Here is a 12,399-nt window from a genome sequence, read left to right on the forward strand (position 1 = left end):
TATTATAATCTTTTTTGGTTATTCGAAACTCTCAACCTTTGTGGGGTTGGTATCAGAAGTAGTGAACCGATATATTCCATCTTCACACCAGACCTTGAGTTAATAAAAACATTATGATTTGTGTAATTTGAAGACAATTGGACTCTTAAATCACATTGTATAGGAGTTATAATAATTCAAAAGTTTGACCTTTGTGGGGGAGGTGACAGAGGGAGTGGGCTGATATTGTCCATTTTCGCACCTGACCTACAAATAACGCAAATATTAGGATTTGCAAAGTTGAAATCGGATTATCGTTTCTCTTTCTGTGCAAAAAATATTTTTTTTTTTGAAAATGTCGATCTTTTGTGTGGAAGGTACCAGAAGGAGCGGACCGATATATTCCATATTAACACCAGACCTTGGGTTAATTAAATTATTGGGATGTGTGAAATATTAAGACAATTGGACAATCGCTTAGATCACATTTTGTAAGAGTTATAATTATTCAAAATTTTGTCCCTTTGTAGGGTAGGTACTCGATAGTGGGATATTGTCCATTTTCGCACCTGACCTAGAACTGATGCCAATATTAGGATTTGCAAAGTTGGAGCAAAATCGGATTATCCTTTCTCTCTCTGTGTACAGTAAAATATGTTCTTTGAAAATTTCTATCTTGTGTGGGGGAGGACCGATAATGCCCATCTCCGAACTCAATTTAATTCTTTAATAATATTACGATGTACCAAGTTTGGACTTCATCGGATACTCCCTCCGAGAGCTATCGTGCTCACCAGCCAGCCAGACAGACGGGCGGACGGACATCGCTATATCGACTTCAAATGTCCTTAACGGATTTGGTCCAAAGTCGATTATATATACCCTCTGTAGCCATATGGCTGAGGTTATAATTAAGTATATTATCTTTGGAAATTTTGATTTTTTGATCGGTCTAAGAGTAGTGGACCGATATTCCTCATCTCCCAACTCGATCTAAGTTTGGTAAACAATGTTATTACGTACCAAGTATGGATTAAATCGGATACTCCCATTAAAAGTCGTAGTGCGCACCAGCCAGAGAGACTTTTAATATCCCGAAACAAATTTCGCCCAAAGAGACCCAGGGTTTATTTTGATTCATCGATAATTATATCAACTGATATAACCCTCTATAGCTTTGGGAAGGATATCTGAAGGAGTGGACATACATATTTCATCGTCATGTGTTGGACCTATTGTTGTTAAAAATATTGAGAGTTGCTAATTTGAAGGTAATCCGACACTGATTTTACATTTTCTGAGAGAATTATCAAACGAGTTGCCTCGGTGTCACTTGAATGAGAGCGAGCATGCGTTGGCCTTTTTTCGAGTTCGAGTGAAAGTGAATTCGCTCTAAATCGCGCCAATTCTACACTTGACGAGCACTCTTTTAGTTTTATTATTATACCCTCCACAGCTTGTAACACCTCTAAATACAAATTTTAAAACCAACAAAGTATAAATATTTTTGATCAGCATAAAATACTATGTCGATTTAGCGATGTCCTTCCGTCTGCCCGTCTGTGGCAATTACTCTAGCTTCCAAACGAAATGATGTAGATTAATAAAATTTTATTCAGATGTGTGCTTGTTCTGCAGGACTTTGGGTATTGAAAATGGGCTATATATGTCCACATTTTGGTATAGACCCCATATAACTGTACTGATAGATTTAGGGGTTTGTTGGCTGCTTTCATCCCAATAATAATCCAAATTTGCTGTAAATTGGTAGATAATGTTCCCATTATGTAAGAAATATCCTTGCATAGAACTGTCAATGTAGGTCTAAGTTTTTATATAGTCCCCATATAAATGTACCTCCAAATATTCGGTATTTTGATGATTTATGTCACACTTTTCGCTGGAAATGTTTAAAAGTTGCTATTTGAAGATCCTAATGGCTAACACATCCTAATTCCCTATATTCGGTATTTTGATGATTTTAGAGACTTTTTTTGCGGGAATTGTTTCAAATTTCGTTTTTAATAGTAATCGGTACTACCATCTGTGACAGAAAATGCAGGTCCACGTCTTTGTAGGCCCCAATATCACGGTAACTCGCCATGATTACATTACGTTTTTATTGAGATATTTGGCTCATACAGCTCCCATGGTTTTGCTAGAAAAATTTCCTTTTTGCAAATCACATGAAAAAGATCGCTGAGCAATAATTACTTGTCTTCACATTTTCCCATATTTTACATTAATAAAAAGAGACACGACTAACTACATTAATTATACCCCACATGTTTTGCTCTAAATTTATTGCCTTCCCTATGTTCAAATGACATTTTGATAATTATGCCAATATGCATGCTGATGTGTTCGAGTTGAAAACAGGCCTCCTCCTTCGTTCGCCGAATTGAGACAAACTGCCGCCGCTCGAAGTACGTGATAATTAATTTAATTGATTCATTTTGGGATCCGAGATCGGGTACGAATATTGAAATGTAGTAGCCGGAATTGAAATTTTTATGATGAGTCCATAGACAAAGTAATCGTTAAGAATTTAAGTGCGATATTCCGCATTGTATGGGCAATTAAAATGGAATTTTTAAGACGACGATAACAGGGCTGTTATACAAAATTAATTGATTTCTGATTTGCAATAAGGAAAGATAAAGATTTTGAATTAGATCATCGTCAACGAAATATTTTCCGCGTTGAAATAAAAACGAAATTTGTGGGCTTGTGAAATGTCGCCGTATGTAATTAATTGTTGTAAGCACTCATTCTTAAAATGGTATCCTTGATGAATGCCATTACTCATCAGTTCAAGTTCTATTTTTAGAATCTAAAAATATTCGAAAACCGTCTCACCCAAAAAAATGTTGATATAATTAATTTAAAGAAACACACCCAAGATAATAAACGGCATAAAAGCCTGATATGAAGCCAAATGCTAAGGTCATGTGCAAATGACACGATGTACAACAACATTCCAATGGAAAGTTAAAGAGATAACTTTAACTTAATTTTGATTAGTTCCTAAAATATTGGAAATAGCGAGGTCCATTTCCATCTTGATGGCTTCGTCTATAGGCAGAAATTGCGTTCTAGTTGGGAAACCCTCCGTCATGATTAAAACATCAAGAAGCGGACATACAGGGTGAGATAAAGAAAAACTGCAACAAAGTCAAACGCCATAATTTTTACATTTTTTTGAAATTTTATTGAATGAAAGCAAAAAATGTCGGAAATAGCATCAAATTTTAGATTAAAGTTTAGATTTGTTCGAATTGATCACCCTTGGCACGAATTATGACCTTCAAACGGCCAATGAAACCGTCACACGCTGCCCGAATGTTGCTCTGCGGTATTTTGGCCCATTCCGGCGAAGCACTTGCTTGAGGTGATCGTCACTTTGGTATTTTTTAGTACCAACCTTGCAACCCAAAATAATCCAGACACAATAGTCTAACGGATTGGTATCCGGAGATTTTGATGACTTTAGTCAAATCTCTTATCAAATGTCTTAATGAAAGTATGATAGTAGAATAGAACACACCGCTGCTTCTGATATCACCCCCCAAGGCATCAACATTATGAATAACTAGAAGTCTTATAAAATGCAAAATAATTATTCGCTGCTTTTGACTTCACACAATGAAATAGTATCAACTACTTTAGGTGTAGGGTGATTATGAAACATATGGGGCGTTTCCTTCTGGTGTCTCCCCCACAATGAGTCAAAATTTTGAATTTTTATAAAACATGGGAACAAGTCTGAGATTTTCTTCAAACTTAGAGTATCTCAATATTTCTACAAACCTTAGATCTTATGTTAAGATTCTAGCTCTGCTTCATTCGATCCTTCCATTAATTTGCGCAATTTTCTCTAGAAGTATAAAAATTAAATTCAACAAGTATCAATTAAATAAGGTCCTAAGTTCGGCCGGGCCGAACTTTAATACCCTCCACCATTTAGAAGAAACTTGAAAATTAAAAAAATCCCTTGAAAAATACTGCTTAAATGAATCCGTTGTATGTGAACTATACGAAGACGTGGATCTGCATAAGTGATTTTCCGCCACATTCTTTTGTACCGATTCCGAACTTTTAATACGAGATTCAAAACAATTCCGGTGAATAACGTCGCTAAAATCATGAATGAAATGAATCATGAAAATGAATCTTGGGAGGTACGGTTATGTGAGGGCCATACGAAGATATGGACCTGCATAGACAATTTTCTGTCATAGGTTGTAGTATCCTTTATGAATTTTAAATACGAAATTTGAAGCAATTCCGATTAATAATGTCGCGAAAAACATGAAAATATCGAATTTTGCGAGGAACGGATATATGGGTCCTATACGAAGACGTGGACCTGCCTATGTAATCTTTTGTCAGAGGCTGTGGTACAAATTACGAGCTTTAAATACCAAATTTGAAACAATTCCGTTTTATGATGTCTCAAACATCATAAAAATATCGAATATTGGGAGGTACCGTTATATAGGGGCTATATGAAAACCGTGGCCTGCATAACAAATGTGTCTGATCAAGAATATATACACTTTGTTGGGTCTGGCATAAGTATTTCGAGGAGTTACAAAGGGAATGGCAAAGCTAATATACCCTGCATAGTATAGTGGTGGGGTAGTTTATAACTCTATGAATTGCTTCTACAAAATAAAATTCATTATATTGAAAACCTTCTATCTTATTTTGGTGAATTAAACATCGAGAAATATTATTGTCCGAACATTTGGAGTTTTATAGTGGTGAGAGTCTTTTGTCATCTCACTCCATCTTCTCTTTGGTCGCAATAGAACTATAGACAACGGAAATCGAATCAGCAAGGGTATGAGTGAATTAGTATCTTATAGAACGTAGTTTGCTGATTTACTATGTGTGAGCAGTGTTTTCTTACTACTGTGGCTTAGTTACCTTTGTCAGCCACACCTACGAAATCAAATTGTTAAAGAAACTAATAAAACATTAGACATTGTAACACAAACAATAAAAAAGGCAGTACCGAACTATGAATACCCCACACCATTATCAAAAAAAAATCTGTTGAAGAATACTACTACAGCCATTCAAATACCGAATACAGGGAGCTACAGTTAAATAAATAAATGCGATTTTCGTCATAAGCCATTGCGTTATTCAAATACGAAACTTGAAATAATTCCGGTGAATAAAGTCGCTAAAATCGTCATAATACTGAATATAGGGAGGTAGCGTTATATAGGGGCTATCCGAAGACCTGGGCCAGCATATGCAAATTTTCTCTCATGGGTCATTCGGAACTTAAAATACGAAATTTGATACACTTCCGATGAATAATGTCGCTAAAATCATCAAAATACCGAACATCCGGCGGCACAGTTATATGAGGGTTATAGGAAGACCTGGAACTGCATAGGCAATTTTCGGTCACGTTACGATCCTAAATACGATCCTAAAATACGAAATTTGAAACAACTCTGGTAAAAAATGTGGCTAAATCATCAAAATATCGACCGTTTTTACTGGAGTTCTGGAGTTATATGGGGAATATATCAAAACATAGACCTACATTAACAGTTCTACGCAAGGATGTTTCTTACATAATGGGACCATATGCTGCCAATTTACAGCAAATTTGGGTTAAAACTGTAACTAATGCAGCCAAAAAAAACCTTAAATCTGTCCATTTTCAATACCAATAGTCCTGTAGAACAAATACATACCTGAGTAAAATTTTATCAACCTACTTCATTTCGTTCGGAACCTAGAATGATTTCCACAAACGGACGAACAGATAGACAGACGGATATCGCTAAATCGACATAGAATTTTAGGCTGATCTATATCTACTTTGTGAAGTCTAAAATGTATAGTTCCAGGTGTTACAAACGGAATGACAAACTTAATATAGCCTCCATACTATGGTGGAGGGTATTAAAACAAAACAATCAAATCATGTTGGCTTGGCTTGAGGTGTAGCGGCAGTAACGAAATAAAATGCCATTAAACTTCAATAAACCCCATTGTATTTGGTTGTCATTTAACGGCCTAATCATGCGCGATGATACTCAATGTTACAAGCGAGATAAACAAACAGAAGCCTATGTTTTATGATTCAAAAGTTAGAAAATCAATATTTATTTTAATGTTTAGCAAATTCTCAACGCCCATGATTGCACAATTCTCTTAGTGTCATTCATATTGCGAAGGTATTGCAGATTTTCACACCACGCCAAAATATCAAGAACACTTTAAATCAATAGACCGACCGACCGAATGACTGACTGGCTGCCTATTCAATAAGGTGTGCTGAAGAACGTTCAATGTGCAAATTTGAAAAATAAACATAAATAGCTGAGAAACGTACTAACCTAACGTAACCTGTAAATAGTTACTGTCGATTAGACAATCTTGGGCTGTGCTTGCAATTTGGAGATTTCTTGCTAATTAAATTTCAAATACTATTCTCTTCACAAGTCCAGGAGAAGGAAACTAAACTGAATTGGATTTCTGTGTCTGTTTGCAAGGTGTGGCTGGCTGGCATTGATAGAGCAATTTCTGTCGTTTCTTGTTGAAAATATGTTGAAATATTTGTGCGCTGTTTTTGCACACATGGAAATGTTGAAAAGTTTTCTGTTTGTATTGACACTTTTTTAATTGCGGAAATTGTTATTGTTTACATCCTGTTTTAGTGCCCGGAAACGTGTTCAATGTATTAAGTTAATATTTTATACCCCTAGCATTGTGGCGGATTATGGTATGACCAAAATCTGTCTCATCGAAGCAATCGAAGAAATCAAGGACGTATTCAAATTGATTCGATCTTAATATTTTTGTCCAGTTTGAAAATAGGAAATATCGTACCTCTACTTTAAGTATCTCCTCCTCCTCCACAATAGCTCCAATTTGGCTGAAACTTGCATATCGCTTTATTTAAGTCAGTTAACATCGCGAACATAAATGGAAAATATCGATCTACTCCTTCCAGTACACTCTCTCAAAGGGTCAGAATTATAAGATAAATAATCATAATTTTCGGACTTATGTAATATAAGTCATATAATGCACATCGAGTAATATTGACCAAACTATGCTCAACATCATAGTTCCATCCAGCAGAGTAAATTGACGATTTCGGCCAACACCCATAAAATGTCTGATTATCTTTCAACTTCGCCTATTCCAATATTTCAACCCAATATTAGATAGATGGGAGGATGGGATGTCTCAGTTCACTTCCACATAAACGGCATGGAATTGAATGTTTTTGTATCCCATATAAGTCGAATAGAGTCCAACTACTGCGTCCAAACTGTGCACATCCTAATATTTGAACTAAACTTTGAATTTTGACGATTTTAGCGACATTATTCACCAGAATTGTTTCCAATTTGGTATTTGAAGTTCGTAATGGGAACTAAAGTCTGTGACAGAAAATTGTCTATGCTCCGCTATAACGGAACCTCCCTATATTTTGATAATTTTAGCTATATTTTTCACCGTTTATTTTAAGTTCCGAATTTGAATATGGAAATGGCTCATAACAAACAATGCCTATGTAGGTCCATGTCGTATAGACCTCAATATAACGGCTATATTTGGTATTTTTAAGATTTTAACCGAATTTTTAACGGATTTTATTTTTTTCATATTTCTATATTCGTTCCAGATGGTGGAGGACATTCTAAGTTTGGCCAGTCCGAACTTACTGCTTCTTAACTTGTCATACTTCATCCAATACAAATAATAATGTTGGTATGGGCCAAATATCAAGAAAATTGAACATTTATATCCAATTTTATGCGAAATCATAAATTCCATATTCATCTCAGGTTTCTGGTTGAGAGAAATATTTAGATATAGGAAATTCTAAAGAGTCGCTGACTTGTCTTAAAGTCTTGAAAATTGTGACACATTGTGGATGAGGTACCAGAAGGAGTTCACAGAAATAAATAATCTTCACAACTGATCTTGTGTTAGCAAAAGTATTTGTATGTGTTTGAGATGTCGTATTTGAAGTTCGTAATGGATGCTACAGACTATGACAGAAAATTGTCTATGCAGGTCCAGGCCTTCGCACAGCTCCGATATAACGGTACCTCCCTATACACGATATTTTGATGGTTTTAGCTACTTTATTCACCGTTTATTTCAAGTTCCGAATTTGAATTTGGTAATGACTTATAACAAACAAAGCCTGTGTGGGTCCACGTCGTATAGACCTCAATATAACGGCTATATTCGGTATTTTTAAAAATTTTACAGAATTTTTTAAGGATTTTATTTTCAAATTCCTTCCAAAGGTAGAGGGTATTCAAAGTTCGGCCCGGACGAACTTACTGCTTTTTAACTTGTTTAAAACCCATTATTTAGCAAAATTGTCTTCAAATATTCGAACTATAATCAAAACAAAATAACCTAAAGAGCTTTGGCTCATCATGCGACATCATTACTAACACGTCTATTTGAGGTTTTGTAAAAAAACACTAAATATTACGTTTATTTGTTGTGACAAATAAACCACCTCCGTTGCCTAAATGTGCCCATGTATGAGTGTATGTGTAATGTAAACAACAAAGCCATTGAACTTGGAAAACTCAAGTGGAAGATAAAGTCTCTAAAATGAGGCTGGAAACCAAAAAACATTGTGTTCGGGAATCAATACAAATCACATTGCTATCTCTCGGTAAACGTCGGCGTTGACAATGAATTATTTTCTCTCTTCTTATTAAACTATAGACATTGACAGTTTTAAGTTCAGTTGTAAAATATTTAAAAAGCTGATAGATATTTGGAAATATGCTCATATGATTTTTGGAACGATAAACTAGTTCTGTTTTCCAACAAAGTGTGAACTACCACAGGATTCCAGCACGTTCAACCTAAGCAACAACCTAATTGCACTTCATGCCTCAAAGAATTTTTTATGAACCAATTTTAAAAATGCAATTATTTTTTATCGTTATAGTTTAACACTTGGAATTATCTGTTAAAATGTTAGTTTATGGGCTCGTATGAGAACTTTTAAACAAAAGCTAAGTGCAAGGTACAATTTTTATTTATTGTACTGACATACAAAGACAAACTGGCTGAATATTGTAAGAAATACGACGTATTCCTTATTTTAGCACACATCCAAAAGAACACGTAAAAAATTTGTGGATATTAGGCGAAACTAATTCTCATAGTGATTTTCCGTTGACATTGAAAACGGTCTGGTCAATTTTCAGTTTTTATGGCTTCTCATCCTAATGGGTCAGGAAGGCAAACCCCAAAATTTTATTAATGTTTTAGATTTGGTCATGTTTCATGTAAAAAAAGTAAATTATACATTTCCCATTGGAGTGAGGCATTAGGTTGCAGTACTTTAGGAATAGTATGACTTACAAACAATGTTTGTAGAAAATTTAATTTACACAACTGATCTAGCTTTCTATAACACCGGTAAGAGACATCGAGAAAAAAATAAACAAGTAAAAACATTAAGTTTGGCCGGGCCGAACTTTTAGCACCCTCCACCATTTGGTAAATAAAACGTTTCTATAAATCTGAATTCACACGCGTTCTACTTTCAACTACAAATACCAGCAAGACCGTTTGGATAATACTGTTAGACTTAAAAAAAAAAAAACATAAAGTGAGTGATCTCGTTATAGAAACGGGAACCTCTATAGACAATTTTATACTTCAAGGGTTGTCCTCCTCTACCAAATCATCTGTAATACCAAATTTGAAACAATTTCATTATCCAGTGCGACTAGGATTATGTAACTAGGATTATCAAAATACCGAGCATCGGTGGGTATCGTTATATGTGCGCTATAGAAAAACTTGGACCAAAATTTTCAATGTTCTGCGCCGGAGTTAGAACCCATTATGAACTACATATACCAATTTTAAAAAAAAAATTCATGGCAAAATGTTACAAAAATCATCAAAATATTGTATATCCGGAGGTACAATTATGAAAACGTGGACCTATATATATTATGTTTCCATTTACCCATTACGAAATACAAATACCAATTTTTGAAAAAATCCGTGAGGAAATGTAGCAAAAATCATCTAAACACCGAATATCGGGAGGTGCCGTTATAAAGGGACAAACCTATGGAAATATGTTACAAATATTATCAAAATACTAAATATCCGGAGGTACCATTTTGAAAACGTGGGTGAGATAAAAAAAAATCGCAACAAAGTCAAACGCCATAGTTTTTAATTTTATTGAATGAAAGCAAAAAATGGAAATAGCATCAAATTTTAGAATAAGTTGTTGTTTGTTCGAATTGGTCATCTTGGCACGAATGATGGTCTTCAAACGGCCAATGAAACCATCCCACGCTACCCCGAATGTTGCTCTGCGGTATTTTGGCCCATTCCCGGCGAAGCGTTTGCTTGAGGTGATCGACACTTTTATTTTTTAGTGCAAACCTTGCTTTCCAAAATACTCCAGACACAATAGTCCAACGGATTGGTATCTGGAGATTTTAGTGGCAATTGTGCGCTGGAAATGAAGCGAGGAACCTCATTGTGCTGAGTCCTGTTGGAATGTTCAAGGTCTGCGGCCAAAATGTTTGTGTGCCCAAGGCTTTGATACGCCCTCCAAAATATTTTCGCTATAATATTCGGCATTTATTTTGATGTCACGGTCGATACGAGCGGAGAGCGACCATCGGCTATTATGGCGGCCGCTGCTTAAGTCTGGTGGTTCTGGTGGCCAACCGAAGGTGCACATTTCAGCTGAAACCAAATTCAGCAGTTCACCACTTTCGGCCAAGCGAAGCTACTCTTTAGCTTTTTTGAGTCTATTTTCTTTCTGTTGCGGTGTAAGTTCTTACACTTTTTGGATTTACCCCGAGCTCATTTTTCAATATTTGCCGACTGGAATATTGTGATATGTTCAGCTCACGAGCCATTTTTCGGCCGCTGTGACACGGGTTTCTATCAAGTAGCTTCTTTACTTTGGAAATACCTTTGCCAAATTTTATCAAAAACGGCTAAGATTTCGATATAGCTCCCATAATTAAGGATATCCCCATTTCAGGTTTATTGTGCAAATAATAGCTAATATCAGCGCAAAAGAAGTGAATTTCTGGACGTACGTTTCCACTTTTTTGCATCTCGTCTCCAATATAACTAAACTATAACTGCTCTAAAGCCAAATGTTGATAGATGAAACAAATTATTTTGTTACGGGAGCTCTACTAAATATGCATAGTGGTATAGGGTATCATATAGTCGGCCGTCTTTTGATTTTTCCTTACTTCTTAAAATAACGATTTTTGCCAACTCAAATATTGTGTGAAGAATTTTCTGTATTTCGAAACAAGTTTCACAGGTTAAATGATTTTGTGTTACAAGCTATGATCTCATTTCTTGACTTGTTTATGGTTATATTTTTCGTTTTAAAGAAATTCCCTAACAAAGAAACATAAAAGCCAAAGATGATTTTGCATAATAAAAAAAAAAGAATGGAGACCATTAATATGAAATATGTACTGCCCGTTTTTTTGATTTTGCAAATATTTGCAATCTCTTATTGTCATTTCAAAGTCAGTCACGACATGAGATCAAACCAGCAGCGCAACGCAAAGCAATCGAAGAGAAGACCGTGAGAGTATTTGAACATTTGAAAGGTAATTACAATCACCAGTGTCACACTTACACCAATGTGCATTGTAAATTAATTAAAATTTAAAAACAAGATTAAATTAACAAAAAATTATAATGGTCTGGTCTAGACGACGACAACAGCATCAATAATAATCCAACACCTTGGATTGTCACAGCTGACAGGCGTAGCAACCTAGTGAACTGGTTACTTACAAGTAGCCTTTAAAAAAGTGGCTGATGAAGGTCAACCTCATTGAAGCACCTTTAAAATTCTGAAATAAAAAACATCGAATTACAGAATTTTACAGTCCCACATAAAAGAAGGTGGAGCGTGTGTGTGTGAACTTGTTCATTAACGCTTAATTCTTAGCCGTTAAGCGTTTTGCCCGTTGTAACCTTAATTTAATTAAATTCTAGTAAAGTTCACAGATAATCTTTATGTCCGAAGTGGACGTCGGCTGACCGCTCAAAATTCACGCATCTGCAAACCGAGAAATCTTAAAAACAAAATATATATGTATTTATGTATATATTGCAGTCATCTGACATTGAAACAACTTTAGAAGTTGGTTGGTTGGTGGTTTTTATTTTTACATTTTTTTCCTTCAGCTTTTGCTGGTTGCTTAGATTTGATCTTAACCCAGACTTAAACCAGTTTTGTCGAACAAAACATTATTCATAGCAATTTTTTTGTTATTGTTGTGTTTCGCATATCAGCATGATTTTTTTTCGGTTTTTGTTTTTTAGTTTTTGTTTTTATTTTCATTTTCTTTCTGTAAACAAAATGTTAAAAAAAACAGACAGAGG

The 12,399-nt window shown here is 35.2% G+C and overlaps 1 protein-coding gene across 2 annotated transcripts in view; it reads left to right on the top strand.

The window, feature by feature from the left end:
- The window catches only part of LOC101892799 (acidic phospholipase A2 PA4), a 32,047-nt gene that overhangs the window by 1,298 nt on the left and 18,350 nt on the right, over positions 1-12,399 (top strand). The gene's annotated exons all lie outside the window — the stretch shown is intronic.

The sequence above is a fragment of the Musca domestica genome, unplaced genomic scaffold, assembly GCF_030504385.1.
Source record: "Musca domestica strain aabys unplaced genomic scaffold, Musca_domestica.polishedcontigs.V.1.1 22, whole genome shotgun sequence".
NCBI classification, from domain to species: Eukaryota; Metazoa; Arthropoda; class Insecta; order Diptera; family Muscidae; genus Musca; species Musca domestica.